This window comes from Diadema antillarum, unplaced genomic scaffold (genome assembly GCF_040938485.1).
Source record: "Diadema antillarum isolate AM-2024a unplaced genomic scaffold, OU_Dant_1.0 scf00000068, whole genome shotgun sequence".
Lineage (NCBI taxonomy): Eukaryota > Metazoa > Echinodermata > Echinoidea > Diadematoida > Diadematidae > Diadema > Diadema antillarum.
Genome location: NW_027270957.1, coordinates 2,187,688 through 2,200,489, shown reverse-complemented (window position 1 = coordinate 2,200,489; position 12,802 = coordinate 2,187,688).

Here is a 12,802-nt window from a genome sequence, read left to right as displayed (position 1 = left end):
TTGCTAGTCACGGAGTATTTTCGACGCAATTTGCAGTGGAGTGCATTCTGTGGAATTTGAGGGAGTCTACGTAATACAGGATATCTTGTTCCTACCTTCGGTGATTGAATTAAAGTGGCAATTAATCTATCCTTCTTTACTTGTAAAGTATCATGCACCATTTCCTCTGGTGCTTGGGATTCAAGAAAGCAGAAATCAGCTATACTTAGTGCTCTTCATGCTGCACACGTCTTATTTAGTATAAGAGGTACTAAACATTTTAAGGGAAACATAAAGATTTTCTTACATTCTGATTTCTTACCAAAAGTTGATAAGTGAGTTCTAGCATACTCTCAGAAAACCTCCAAAAGAAAATAAAGCAGGAAAGTATGTCTGAAATGTACACAGTGTTTTAAATTCATTTACTTTCTTTGGTCTTGTGACATTACTGTAGCAATAGAAACATTCGCAGCTTAAAACTTTCATGAATTGCCACTGTCATTCAATACACTGTGTAGACAAAATTTTTTGTGCTCGTTTTACTTTACAGAATTTTGGTTCCTCGTGAAGATTGCGAAAGTCATGCAAGTGCAAATTTGTGGTTTTACAGTATCCACAAATTCCACTCTGCCCCACCCTGGTGCATGAAAGCATGAGATGTGTTTGGTTAACTTTTGTTCATATCCTGAATCTGTTTTGGAATTCTACTCATCAAACCACAAGAAAAGGGCCATGCGCACTATATAACCACAGAATGCAATAACAGGTAGACCCTCAATTGTTAAGCATAATCTAGTCCTGTATATAAAAAGAGGCTAAAAAGACTACTGTAAAACATGATATTTTTGCTGCACGAAATTTTCGCGAATTGGAGGTGACGGCCTTCTTCGCGGCATGACATTTTCGCGAGTTGCCTCTAACATTCAGTGTGTATAGTGTAGACAAGAACTTTCATGTGCATCTTAATTTTGCACATCTTGGCTCTCGCGAAATTCGCGAAATCAAAATGCACACAAAACATTCCTTGTTTTACAGTACATTTATACTTTTTTTTTTGGGGGGGGGGGAGGGGTGTCAAAATGAATGGGCTCATTTTCAAACCAGGTTTAACACTATCCTGATTTGCAAAGACACTATAAACATACGTAGTGGATAGATAAATCACAGATACCAGTACACAGGTGCACTTCAAATAGACAGATAAATACAGTAAAACCAGACATATACCCAAATTGGAGCAGATGGCTTTTTTTTTCACAGCAAGAAAATTTTGTGAACCGCTACAGGCATTCAATGCATTGTGTCGACAAACACTTTTATGTGCATTTTTACTTGGGCAAAATCTGGTTCCTTGAGAAATTTGCAAAAAGTTCATGCACACAAAAATTTCTGGTTTTACAACTGTATATAGACCTCTCTATACAATGTAGATAGATACTGTAAAAGCATTTTGCAGTTTTTTTTTGCACGACTAATTTTTCGCACTAGGCAGGGTAAGAAGAGTTTCGCATGTTTTTAATCCGCGGAATCAAGTCATTAACTGCTGGAACATATGGAAAACAAAAATATTCGCGTGCTTTTATTTTTGTGCTTGTTTCGGGTTGTGAGAAATGTGTGAAAATTTCAACACCGCAAAAATTTCCACTTTTACAGTAGATTAATAGATAGAGAAAAGATGGAGAGCAAAAGACAGAGAAAGAGAGGGAGAGAAAGAGGGAGAGAGAGAGAGGTAGAAAGAGAAGAGGGAAAGGGAGAGAAAACTGACACTGAAAGACAGGTAGGAAAACAAATATACTGGAACTGCCAGAAATATAGAAATTTTGAAGAAAAATAGGAATTTGATCTCCCAAAGCAGGAAATATAAAATATGCCCCTTCCTGAATCTTTAGAAGTCTATCTCTCAGAAGGGCCACAGGGGGGCAAGGGGGCGGGTCTGAAGTGATTTTGACCCAGATTACAATTTGCCCCCCCCCCCCCGAAAACAGCAGAACATTGATATTTTGTTCACTGTGTATGATCTCTCAAAGTGATTTTGAAAAGCTTTTCAAGCAGGTAATGATACTATATAACAAATGAAGGACCTGTTTGTTGTTTTTTTAATTTCTGAACAAAACTTTTAGTTCCAAAGTGATTTGACCCAGATTATACTGTCCTGTAAAATGATGATTATAAATCAGTGTCTTTTCTTCATATGCTTTTTTTTTTTATGGACAAGGAACTAAGCCCTTTATTCTGTCCCCTATGTATATGCAATACGATTTTGTAATACACAGGTGTTTAATTTCTAATCATGGGCATGAACACAAGGAATTGTGTTGATTGTTCTAGTGCCTACAATTACTGCTCATCTTATTTTTGAGGCCACTTGCCTATCAAATTAATGACAGCTTCATGTACAATTTAGGCAAGCTCATCAGGATACTGCTTAAACTTTGGATTTATGATATTGTTATACAGGTGTTGCGAAAACAAAAGTCCCCCCCCCCCCTAAAAAAAAAAAAAAAAAAAAAAAAAAAAAAGAAAAGAAAGAGATTGCACAGTCTTAAATTGGGTGCACTATATAGGTGCGATCACAATAGTGGAAATTCAGCATTTGGTGTATTTCATTCAAAATGAGTAATTCATCACCCATTCACTTAACCCATTCCATATGGGAACCTGGTGGCCTGTGTATTAAGTCTATGGGGATTTCAAAATTCAGTGTGGAATGGGTCAAATTCCCCATTAAATGAAATCCATTCCATACTCATCTCTGGTTCATCTGCCCCAAAGATTAAGCCCAGGCTCATTAATCACGCTCTGAGATGATTCTTCTCGACAAATTAATTCCTCAAGAGAATTCTGGGGCCCCCGAAATCTGGCACGATTGGTGCGAAAGAGAACATTGGATGTTTAATCAGAGAAGTTTAGTCACTCCTTACTGGGAAAGTCGCATGACGATCCATCACCCACCTCAATGGTGCCCGATTGGGACTGTCAACATTCAGTTAGCGTAGGATTCTCTCTTATAGCTTTTCCTTCAGATTATCTTCTGTCTAGACATCTTTAACTGAATCAGACCTGCCTACATTTTCAGTTCTAAGATTTTCCTTTTTTCCCTCTCTTTTCAGATTGTCAGTTCTAATATTCCATTGGATGGACTGGATGTGAGCAGGATTTTATTAATCTCTCTCAAACATTTTATCCCATAAACTTATTAATCACAACTAATTTCACTGTACAAAGGAAACTGTTTTTTTTTCCCAATAATCTCTCAACAGAAAGTGAAATGACGACATTAGTCTTCAATATTACTTTCATGCCATCAGTGTGTTTACACTTGTAACAAATCCTTAAATGTTAACTCTTACTGTGTCAACTGTGTTTTTAGCTGATAAACAGTGTCATATACTTGGCACCATGCCTTGTGCTTGTAAACACAAACCAGGCATGCTCTTTGAGGTTACTAACATGAACATGGAAAAATAAGGGGTAAACTTACTTCAACACACAAACTTGATATCACTGGCACAAGTGCCTTTCATTGCTTATCATAAATAAATATGACATACTTCTACTAATTCAAATCCATTCTGTATCAAGAAATATTTACAATTAAGTTTGTATTCACTGACTTTCCAAATTCTACTAAAGTACTATTCATTGATATGTAGATGTATGTTACAAAGGCAATTTGTGTGGAAAACTCGCTAAATGAAATGAAAATGAAATGAAAAGAAAATGACTACAACAGATGTTCACAAAACCAAAACTTTCATCAGGTTGATGTTGTTGCTTTGTTTTGTTTTGTTTGTTTGTTTGTTTGTGGTTTTTTTTTGCTTTTGAAGAAAGGAAAACAATTTTCTCTTATTTACATGATCTTTTTTAGGATCTCAATACCATAATGATAAGTTTTGCTGTATGCCAAGTATGACAGACACAGAATACACTGTCCCATGTGGTTTCAAAATAATGTTTCTATTATCTGAGTATAAGGGAAATCAGAGACGAATGGCCCTATGTCAATCCAGAATCATGTCTCTATTGTCTGAATAATAATGAAAATGTCAGATACAAATAACCCATCTGATTCTAAAATGTCGCTTCTATTGTCTGAATATATTAAGGGAAATGTCAGATAGAAATAACCCCTGTGATTCCAGAATGATATAACCATTGTCTGACTGTAAGGCAAATGTCAGAAACAAATGGATGAGCGTTGTGGGTATAAAGTGCATGACATTAAAAATGTGCAATGATCATGAGAAAAGACACTACTTCAATTTTAGTTCCATTTCATTACTTTTGACAATCAAAAGTTGCATTATTGTGTGACACTTACTCCTTGCAGATGTAAAATTCTGCCATCAACTTTACTGGATGAGCAATAACATTTTTTTTTTCAAACAACAAAGGTCAAAATATTTTGCATCAAATGTTCACAATTCCCTCTTAATCCCTTTTCATTCTTATTGAAATGTGTAATTGCTGGGATGATGGCTAATCTAGGAAATCCAGCTTTATATATCTATATTTTTCTTTTCTGTATACTCTGGGAACTTCTACAAAATGGTAAATTTTCACCTATTTTTTGAACAATAACATTTTGTCCTCCTATACAAAACTCAATAACTTATTTCTGCAGTGAAATAAAAAAAGTTCTTTACTTCGAGAACTTTCTGTCATCTAAGTGGGAATACGACAGTACTCCTAAAATTAAAGCACAGTGTTTCAATTTAATTCCAGTGCATTTCAGTTCAGATCGTGACAGTAAAAAGAGGTTTAAAAAAAAAAAATCTTCATCACTTCTGTAATAAACTTCACATAGACTTTTGACCATATGAAATCTGCATTTTCTCTCTCTCTCTCTCTCTTTTTTTTTTTTGTGGGGGGGGGGGGGAAGGGGTGCCATAATTTCAGAACATGACATCTTGTTGAAATGATGTCATCTGCAATCTTAGCTAAGTCTGCAATAGCTAACAAAGTAAAACTGAAATATGTCTGATAAATCCTAATAACTCTCACTCATCTTTCCTTTAATTCATCCAATGCTTCCTCCCTATGAATGAGTATTCCTGTCAGAGGTTTCCATCTTGGCTTCGTTCACTCTCACACGCTTTCCGATTTCCCTGCGGTATCGACCGTCTGTGTTCCTCACTCCATTGCGGAGTGAGTGGCCAATCAGCAGGTTTAATTGGCAGTCTATGGCCAACACTTCCTGTGCGGAGGTGGGACCAAGATAGTCAGCCCAAACCAAGATAGTCAGCCCAAACCAAAGTTGCGGAAAGTTCACGCAAGGTGCCTCTTCCAAGAACATCACCGCAACAATAAAAAATAGAATTACAATAAACAGCACAACCACAAATACAAAAAACAAAAACCACATAAAAACAACAGCAGTGAAACATGTTACTTTCTTTAATAGATTAAAACAAAAAGACTGCAAGATGTGTAGGATATTGAGGACATTTTAAAAAAAAACCTTTTGGATGAAAATGCAGCAACACTATAATCACATTGGTATTTTTTTCTTATAAATCCAGGACGTGTAAAAAAGGAAAAGAAGAAATCAGAAGAAAGTTTGCATCTTTCACACACAAAAGTCCAAAATTGATATACCAACTAAACAATTCATGATGGTGACTGACACCATGCCACCGATGCATAGGACTATCTCATTCAATGTGAAAACGGTGCTTCAAAGTTGTGCTTTTATTCCATTATTGGTTCCAATTTGTGACATCTCCACGGCTAAAATCGACCCAACAACATCCCTAAGTTATGATAAAACAATTAGTGACTTAGGTGCACAGTGGAGATTGAACTAAGTGAAAAGAATGGCACGACTTTTTCCACAGAATTTTTAGCATCAAGTCTCCATGACCAATAGTTGCAGGTCAATAGGTCTGGAATTGATGATATTGTCCGGTCATACTTCCTGAGGAATATGAATCAATGCCCCCTTTCCTCTCCCTAAAATACCAACCGCCCAATATTTTCCATTGTCCACGGCTTCCTGTCTTCTTCCCCCCACTGGGTCTTGAGGATAGGAGGATGACCCATCCCACTGTCTTTATTGAAATGGACACTGACTTTAAATGGACTCTTTCCGCTAGCCTCTTGGAGGCTAAACAGTCCCAGCTCAACAGATGGTCAATGGAATTACAATAGCTCTATCCTGACAAGTGCATATTGACTGACTGGCAACCAAAGAAGAGAAAGCGAGTAGTAGTAGGGGGTTAAAAAAATGACTTTCATTATATATGAATGAGGAAGCTATCATGCTTGTGTTATACATGCATCTATAGACTGTGTGGATGGAAGCAGAAAGAGAAATGGAAACAAAAAAAAAGATAAGTTAAACTGCCACCTTGTGTGTGTGTGTGTGTGTGTGTGTGTATGTAAGAATAATGAAAATATATGTTTGGCACGTAATAACAATGAAAGGATTCATACACTTTAATCAAAACTGCTAGATGATAAAAAGATAAATAGATAGATAGATAGATAGATAGATAGATAGACAGATAGATAGATAGACAGATAGATAGATTGTTAGATAGATAGATAGATAGATAGATAGATAGATAAAGAGAGGGAGGAGAAAGAAAACAGACATGAATCAAAGCAAAAAGTATACACACATGCAGTCAGGTTAAACTATAAAAAAAGTATATTGTGAATACATATCCTAAACTGCATGTTCCTCCACAAGATTTTTTGAAATTTTGATGTCAGGTGAGATACAAAGAGAAAGAAAAGGAGAAAGGTAGAGATTACAGAATGTCAATAGGTTGCATTAGAAGTAGGAAAGGGTGGAAGGGGAAATATGATAAAGACACGGCAGAAATGAGAAATAAAAGAAAGAAAGAGAAAAGAAAGAATTAACAAAATGTTTCAGTAGGAAAAGGGGAGGAAGGGAGGAGAGGAAATGACAAATTTTGATAGATTCAACTTACATCTGTCAAGAGCAAGTTTTTAATGAAATCTACAAAATTGTAACTTTCATGGTTGTATAAGGGGATTGTGCAGGTAAATTAGATTAAGTGATTCAGCATCTTGTGAATCAATTTCCACACAGAAAATGACTTGCGATATATTTTTCCATCGCAAATTTGTAATAAAATCTGGAGAGATTAAATTACGCAATCTTAAATACATAATTCTGTATTGTGCATATTTTTTCCGCTACATTTTTCCCCTGAGGGCTGCCAACCTCGTCCAGTGCAGCAATATGAGAATGACAAAACAAGCATAACATTCACAAATATGTGATAACTTCTAAAAAACAGAAAAAAAGATTGAATTAAGATAGAAATATTTACATCATTTAGATAGACCTGCACTTCCAAACATTATTTCCTAGACCAGCATTTTTTGTTATTTTTCTTTACATTCTTTATTTTTTTGTCAGAGTGGCAGCTCTTAAAATCAAGAATACAAAGTCTCTACTATTTACTACTTAAAATTTTACAGTTGAGTCTTTCTTCGGCAAAGTAACAAACTCCACATCGATTCTGTAACTTCCTATACCACCTGCCTTCTCATCATCTCCCTATTGAACTTGTCAGGATAGGGGAAATTGGTTGACAAAGAGAGGACACACACACAAAAAGAGGGTAAAGACAGAAATACACACAAGAATATAACAAGATTAACTTGTGGGACAGCATAAATAGCCTTGTATTTTACATCACTTCCACCCATAAATATGCAAAAAGAAACTAAATTTACTCATCATTGCAAAAATACGAACCTCTTTATCCTGTCCTCTGAGCTTAAATTTGTTTCCTTCCTTTGATATAATACTTGGAAAAAAATGACCTTGCAGTGATGTTTGTCTTTGTGTTTATCCCCTGCCTGTCAGATTTGAAAAGTTTCTTTAGCACTAACAGCTGTATTCACTCGCAGGAGTAATCACTTTTTGCATCGTGATGCAAAAATCAATTTTATTCAGTGCCACCGTTCACACACACCGTGCAGGGCAAATTTTTGAGAGAGTTGGAAAAAAATCTAGATTGATTTATACATTGCGATGCCTATCGAGAGAGCAAAAAAATTTGATTAAGAATTAAGGATTGACATTTTTTGCATTGCACTGCAAGAATTCCAGACAATTTTAATAATTTCCCATAAATTGATAGTGCAATGCATAGATTTGTGCAATTTATTGTAGTTCTTGAGCAGATAAACCAATCCTCAGGAAAACTCAAAACAAATTACATTGAACAAGGATGATGACAAAAAGGGCTCACATACTACAATCATGTAGCAATGCATTTCCATTGCAATACCACTTGCTAAACAATTTCACATGTGTAGAATTTATGCATGCTTCCTACATTCGTTCTACTTCTATGAACACCCAACCATGCATTCAGGACAGTTTAAAGATAATAACAATTTCTCCTGTTTTGTGTTTTTGCAGCATCCAAATGTATAAGAAAATGTCAAACACTGTTGAATTTTCCTGGAGTGTTCACTTTGTACATTTTTAAATGCTTCTATCAAAAGGTTACATAACTTTGAAAAACAGAATGTTTTCCAAAAGTGGCCATGTATTGCAGTCTCATAATTACTTAGCACACAGGAGTTTACACTGTGGTACACAAAAAGTTATAAGAGAAGTGTGACAGAGAATTGAAGCGGACATGAAATATGAAAGATATATTGTAATATTCTTTAATGTTTCTTACATTACATCATACAGACCAAATGCTTACCACAGATGAGGCATTTTAATGTCAGTGTACGGCAGTTGATTTTTTTTTCCATGTGTTCCAGAGCACACCTCTGAATGTATAATTTTTATTTGCAACAAATGCATTAGTGCTGATGAAAATAAAAAGATTTTAACCCATTGAAGACAAGTCCTGAGCATACTCGGGCAGGTGTCTATGGAAAATGTGTGTTGTAAGCAAACTCAATCTGTCCTCAACAGGTTAATAAGAACCTTGAGCCATATTCTTTTATCTTTTTTTTAAAACCAGTTGTGAAACATTTCTGACAGGTATAATCCCCTTTTATATTTGCTTTGATTTGCTTGGGAGGGGTTAGGGGTGGTTGTTTCTGATCTGGGATGCTGCACAATTAAAAGTGTACGTGCCTTCTTTGATGTTGGATTGATTTCAACCAGTGTTTATTTCTCTGTTACTCTTCTACTGTCTTTTACATCTCGTAAGTCAAAGCATCACGTATACAGACAGACAGACAGACAGTAGTTTGCATAATCACATTCAGGTTAAGATTCACAGACACACACACACACACACACATGAAGAAAATAAAAATGCAGAAGAAGAAAAAAAATCTAAACTTGGGCAACTGCTGGCTGTCTGTGATTGGTGGCAGCCAGCCATAATGGACCATTTCCTTGCTGGTCCCTGGATATCACATACAATCACTGGCTGTCCTATTATCACTGGCAAAGTCCTTCAACCCATCTGCCCTTCTCTCTGCCTTTCTCTTCTTATCCCTCACCTTCCTCCCTATATTGCTACCCTTCTAACTTTCAAATGAACGCATATCTCTCCCTCCCATCCTTTCTCTCTCTTTCTCTCATATATGTATTATATATGCAAATATATAAATATATATTTGTATATAATATATGTCTCATATATCCACCCTTCTATTCATTGGCATATACGTTTCTCTCCCTTTTTTATTTATCTATTTTTTAAAGTACACATGTTGTCTACATCTGCCAGAAATAGGGCAAGCAGGGATGACATTTTGAATACATCACATATCTAGTCTCTCTCTCTCCTCTCTGTCTCTCTCTTTCTGTCTGTCTGTCAGTCAGTCTGTCTCTCTTTCTCCCAATTTCCTCATCTCTACCTCTCCTACATGCCTATTAAATCAATAAATGTCTATAGCTATCAAGTGATCAATTAAACTATCAATCTATGTACACATATATTTCTCTAACCTTTTCAGTTCAAGTGGTCTATGTTTTCCAGACATGGGGCGAATAAGTCTGAAGGGGTGTACGCTCATCTCATGACATACATTGCCAATTGACAAAAACGAATGCGTCACATATATTACATCTTTATAGACATATCTACCCATCTATCCATATTATTTCCACTATTATGTTTTTTCTACCCACTGATCCATTCTCTCCATTTCTCATTTTTCTCTTTTTAGGTATATCTACCTTGCTACATTGCTATGTATTTACACTTCCATATACCTTTGATTTTCTTTATATGCTGTGTACAGTTTTCATTTCCTATGAATGGGCGAAGATGTGTGAGAGGTGTGTACACTTATCTAATCCGTATGAATTAAACAACTGACATCATGAATCTCCCCCAGCTTTCCCCTATCTCTAGCCCTCCTACTTTTCTGTCCATACCTAAAAATCTCTCTCTCATTACCTTTCTCTCTCTATCTATCAATCTAACTATAAATACTGTAAAACGAGGAATGCTCTCATGCATCTTAATTTTGTGAATTTTGCGAGTGCCAAGATTCGCGAAATTAAAATGCACACAAAAGTTCTTGTCTACACTATACGTATTGAACGCCATTGGCAATTCGGGAAAATTTCGTGCCATGAAAAAGGCCGTCAGCTCCAATTCGCGAACATTTCATGCCTCGAATATATCATGTTCTACAGTATACAGATTTATATATATATTTTTTCTTTCATATGTTCTCTGCATTTTCAAGACAGGGCGATTTAGATAACTCGACAGTCAAGAATGCACCCCATATTTCTCTCCATCTCCCCCCCCCCTTGGGTGTTTATTCATCAAATATGTCTAGCACTTATCTTTCCAACTGTCTTTTTGTTTCTCTGGATATCTCTGCATCTACATATCTTTGATCACATGTGTTGCAATATGTCACAATATCATGTGTTGTCTAATTTTCTTTCTGTTTTCAAGGATGAGGACAAAGAATGTCCCAAGGATGTAAACTCATCCACAAAACGTGAGCAACTGACACCTATGCACATCGAAAGCAGTTGACAGTGTGATTGTATCAGATTCCTCCCTCCCTCACCTCTTCCTCCACTCCTGGCTCTTCCCCCCTCTTGTTTATCGATCAAAAAAATCTGTCCTCCTGTTATCCTGTCCAGCTTTTCTCCCTTTTTCTGCTCTCTCTCTCTCTTCTTTTCCTCCATTTATCTACTGAAACTCATGTATTTCTCTAACCCTTTCTGCTCACATGTTGTGCACATTTGCATGAAACGGGGCAAAGAAGAATGGCAGGGTTGTGCACTCCAATATGCCAAACGTCAAGTCTAATATTTGGTGCATCATATCACATCCTCTCTCCCTCTCGAACCTCAATGGCACTCTTCCCCCCCCCCAACTTTCTCTTTTTTAATCTCTTGTTAATATTTCCAAGACATGGGGTGAATGTGCACCAGGCACTAGGCTGTTACTCATCACCCTGTTGTTCGTCAAAGACTTTGTACCCATACCTGTGGCTCTCTTTTCTTGGAATACTCCCTTCCATATGTTATGCTCATGTCTTTGTTTTTCTTCTACCTCTTAAGATTTCTTTCATTTTTTTAATGAATCACTCCTCAACAGTTCCTAACAGATCACAGAAGCACTACTGAAACGCTCGGCATTTGACACACATCTACATGTAATTTCATCACACACATGCCGGCATCACAAAGTAACCTTTACATAATCGCTTTTGATGTTTCTCACAAGTGAGGCCCATCCTTTCTAAAAACTTTTATTAATCCTGTGATGAAGGATTGAAGGATTACAACAGGTATTGACATGGATCAAAATAATGAAAGCGCAGTTATCAAGAGTACTGATGCACAATCCCACATATTGTCCATCCTTGGCAACATTTTGTCTACAGAGGGCGCACCTACTCTCCCTGATTGGTACAATACCAAGATAATCATACTGATACTTGCCACAGATATATTCTAAAGCAGGTACAAGGGGACTACAGCAGTATGAAAGTAGTTGTATTCTCATTTTTGGTACCACAATTTCCTGGGCCTAGATTTGAACTCATGATTCTCCTGTTTGTGTGCAAGCATGTTGGTGATATGAATGGTTACTTTCCCATACATTGTGCACCCATTTGGGAAGTTCACACATCTTATAATGAGGAGTGAGAAATGCCTACCACTTATCCCCACAAAATGAAAGTTTTGCATGCAGGCAAATTCCCACTATTTTTCTGACAGTGCAAATGGGGGAGCAAAGAACAGACCCCTTGTGTTAAAACATTTAGTTTTGTCAATGCTGATGGGTCTATTACTAGATTAATACACTTATCTATGTTTTCTTTTTAAAGTAGGGGGGTGGATGGGTTTGACATTAGTGACTGGAGAGCTAGTCCAGTTTTTCCAGTGAACGATGAAATAAACAATGGATATGCAATTGATATTTGCTGCAGAACATAATGATAAATAGTTCAAAACTGCTCATAAATCTTAAATATTTTTCTGTTTTGTTGGTATAATAGGCTTCAGTTCAGTACCAAAAAAGTGCATTTGGTCTTTGCAGAGATATGGGTATGGTGCAATTGGGGAAATTGTCGTGAAAATGGCGGCAGTTCAACTTTTACATTTGTCCTTCCCAGGATCCTGTGTACACTTGATACATCATTATACATCCGTAAACAAAATAAGAAGTATTCCCTTTTATGGAGTAGAAAATTTCATTCAAACAAGGAGGAATTTCCCTGTGTAAAGTGAGCTTCCAAATTCCTGTTTGGGCGCCTTCCTGTTTTGGCATTGTCCTTCATAATTGAGGCATTAGCACATTTAGGCTCCCTATTTTGCCTTGGTTACTATGCAAGGCAGAAAACAAGAGGTATACATCCTGGCTGTTGTTGCTTTTGTTTGTAC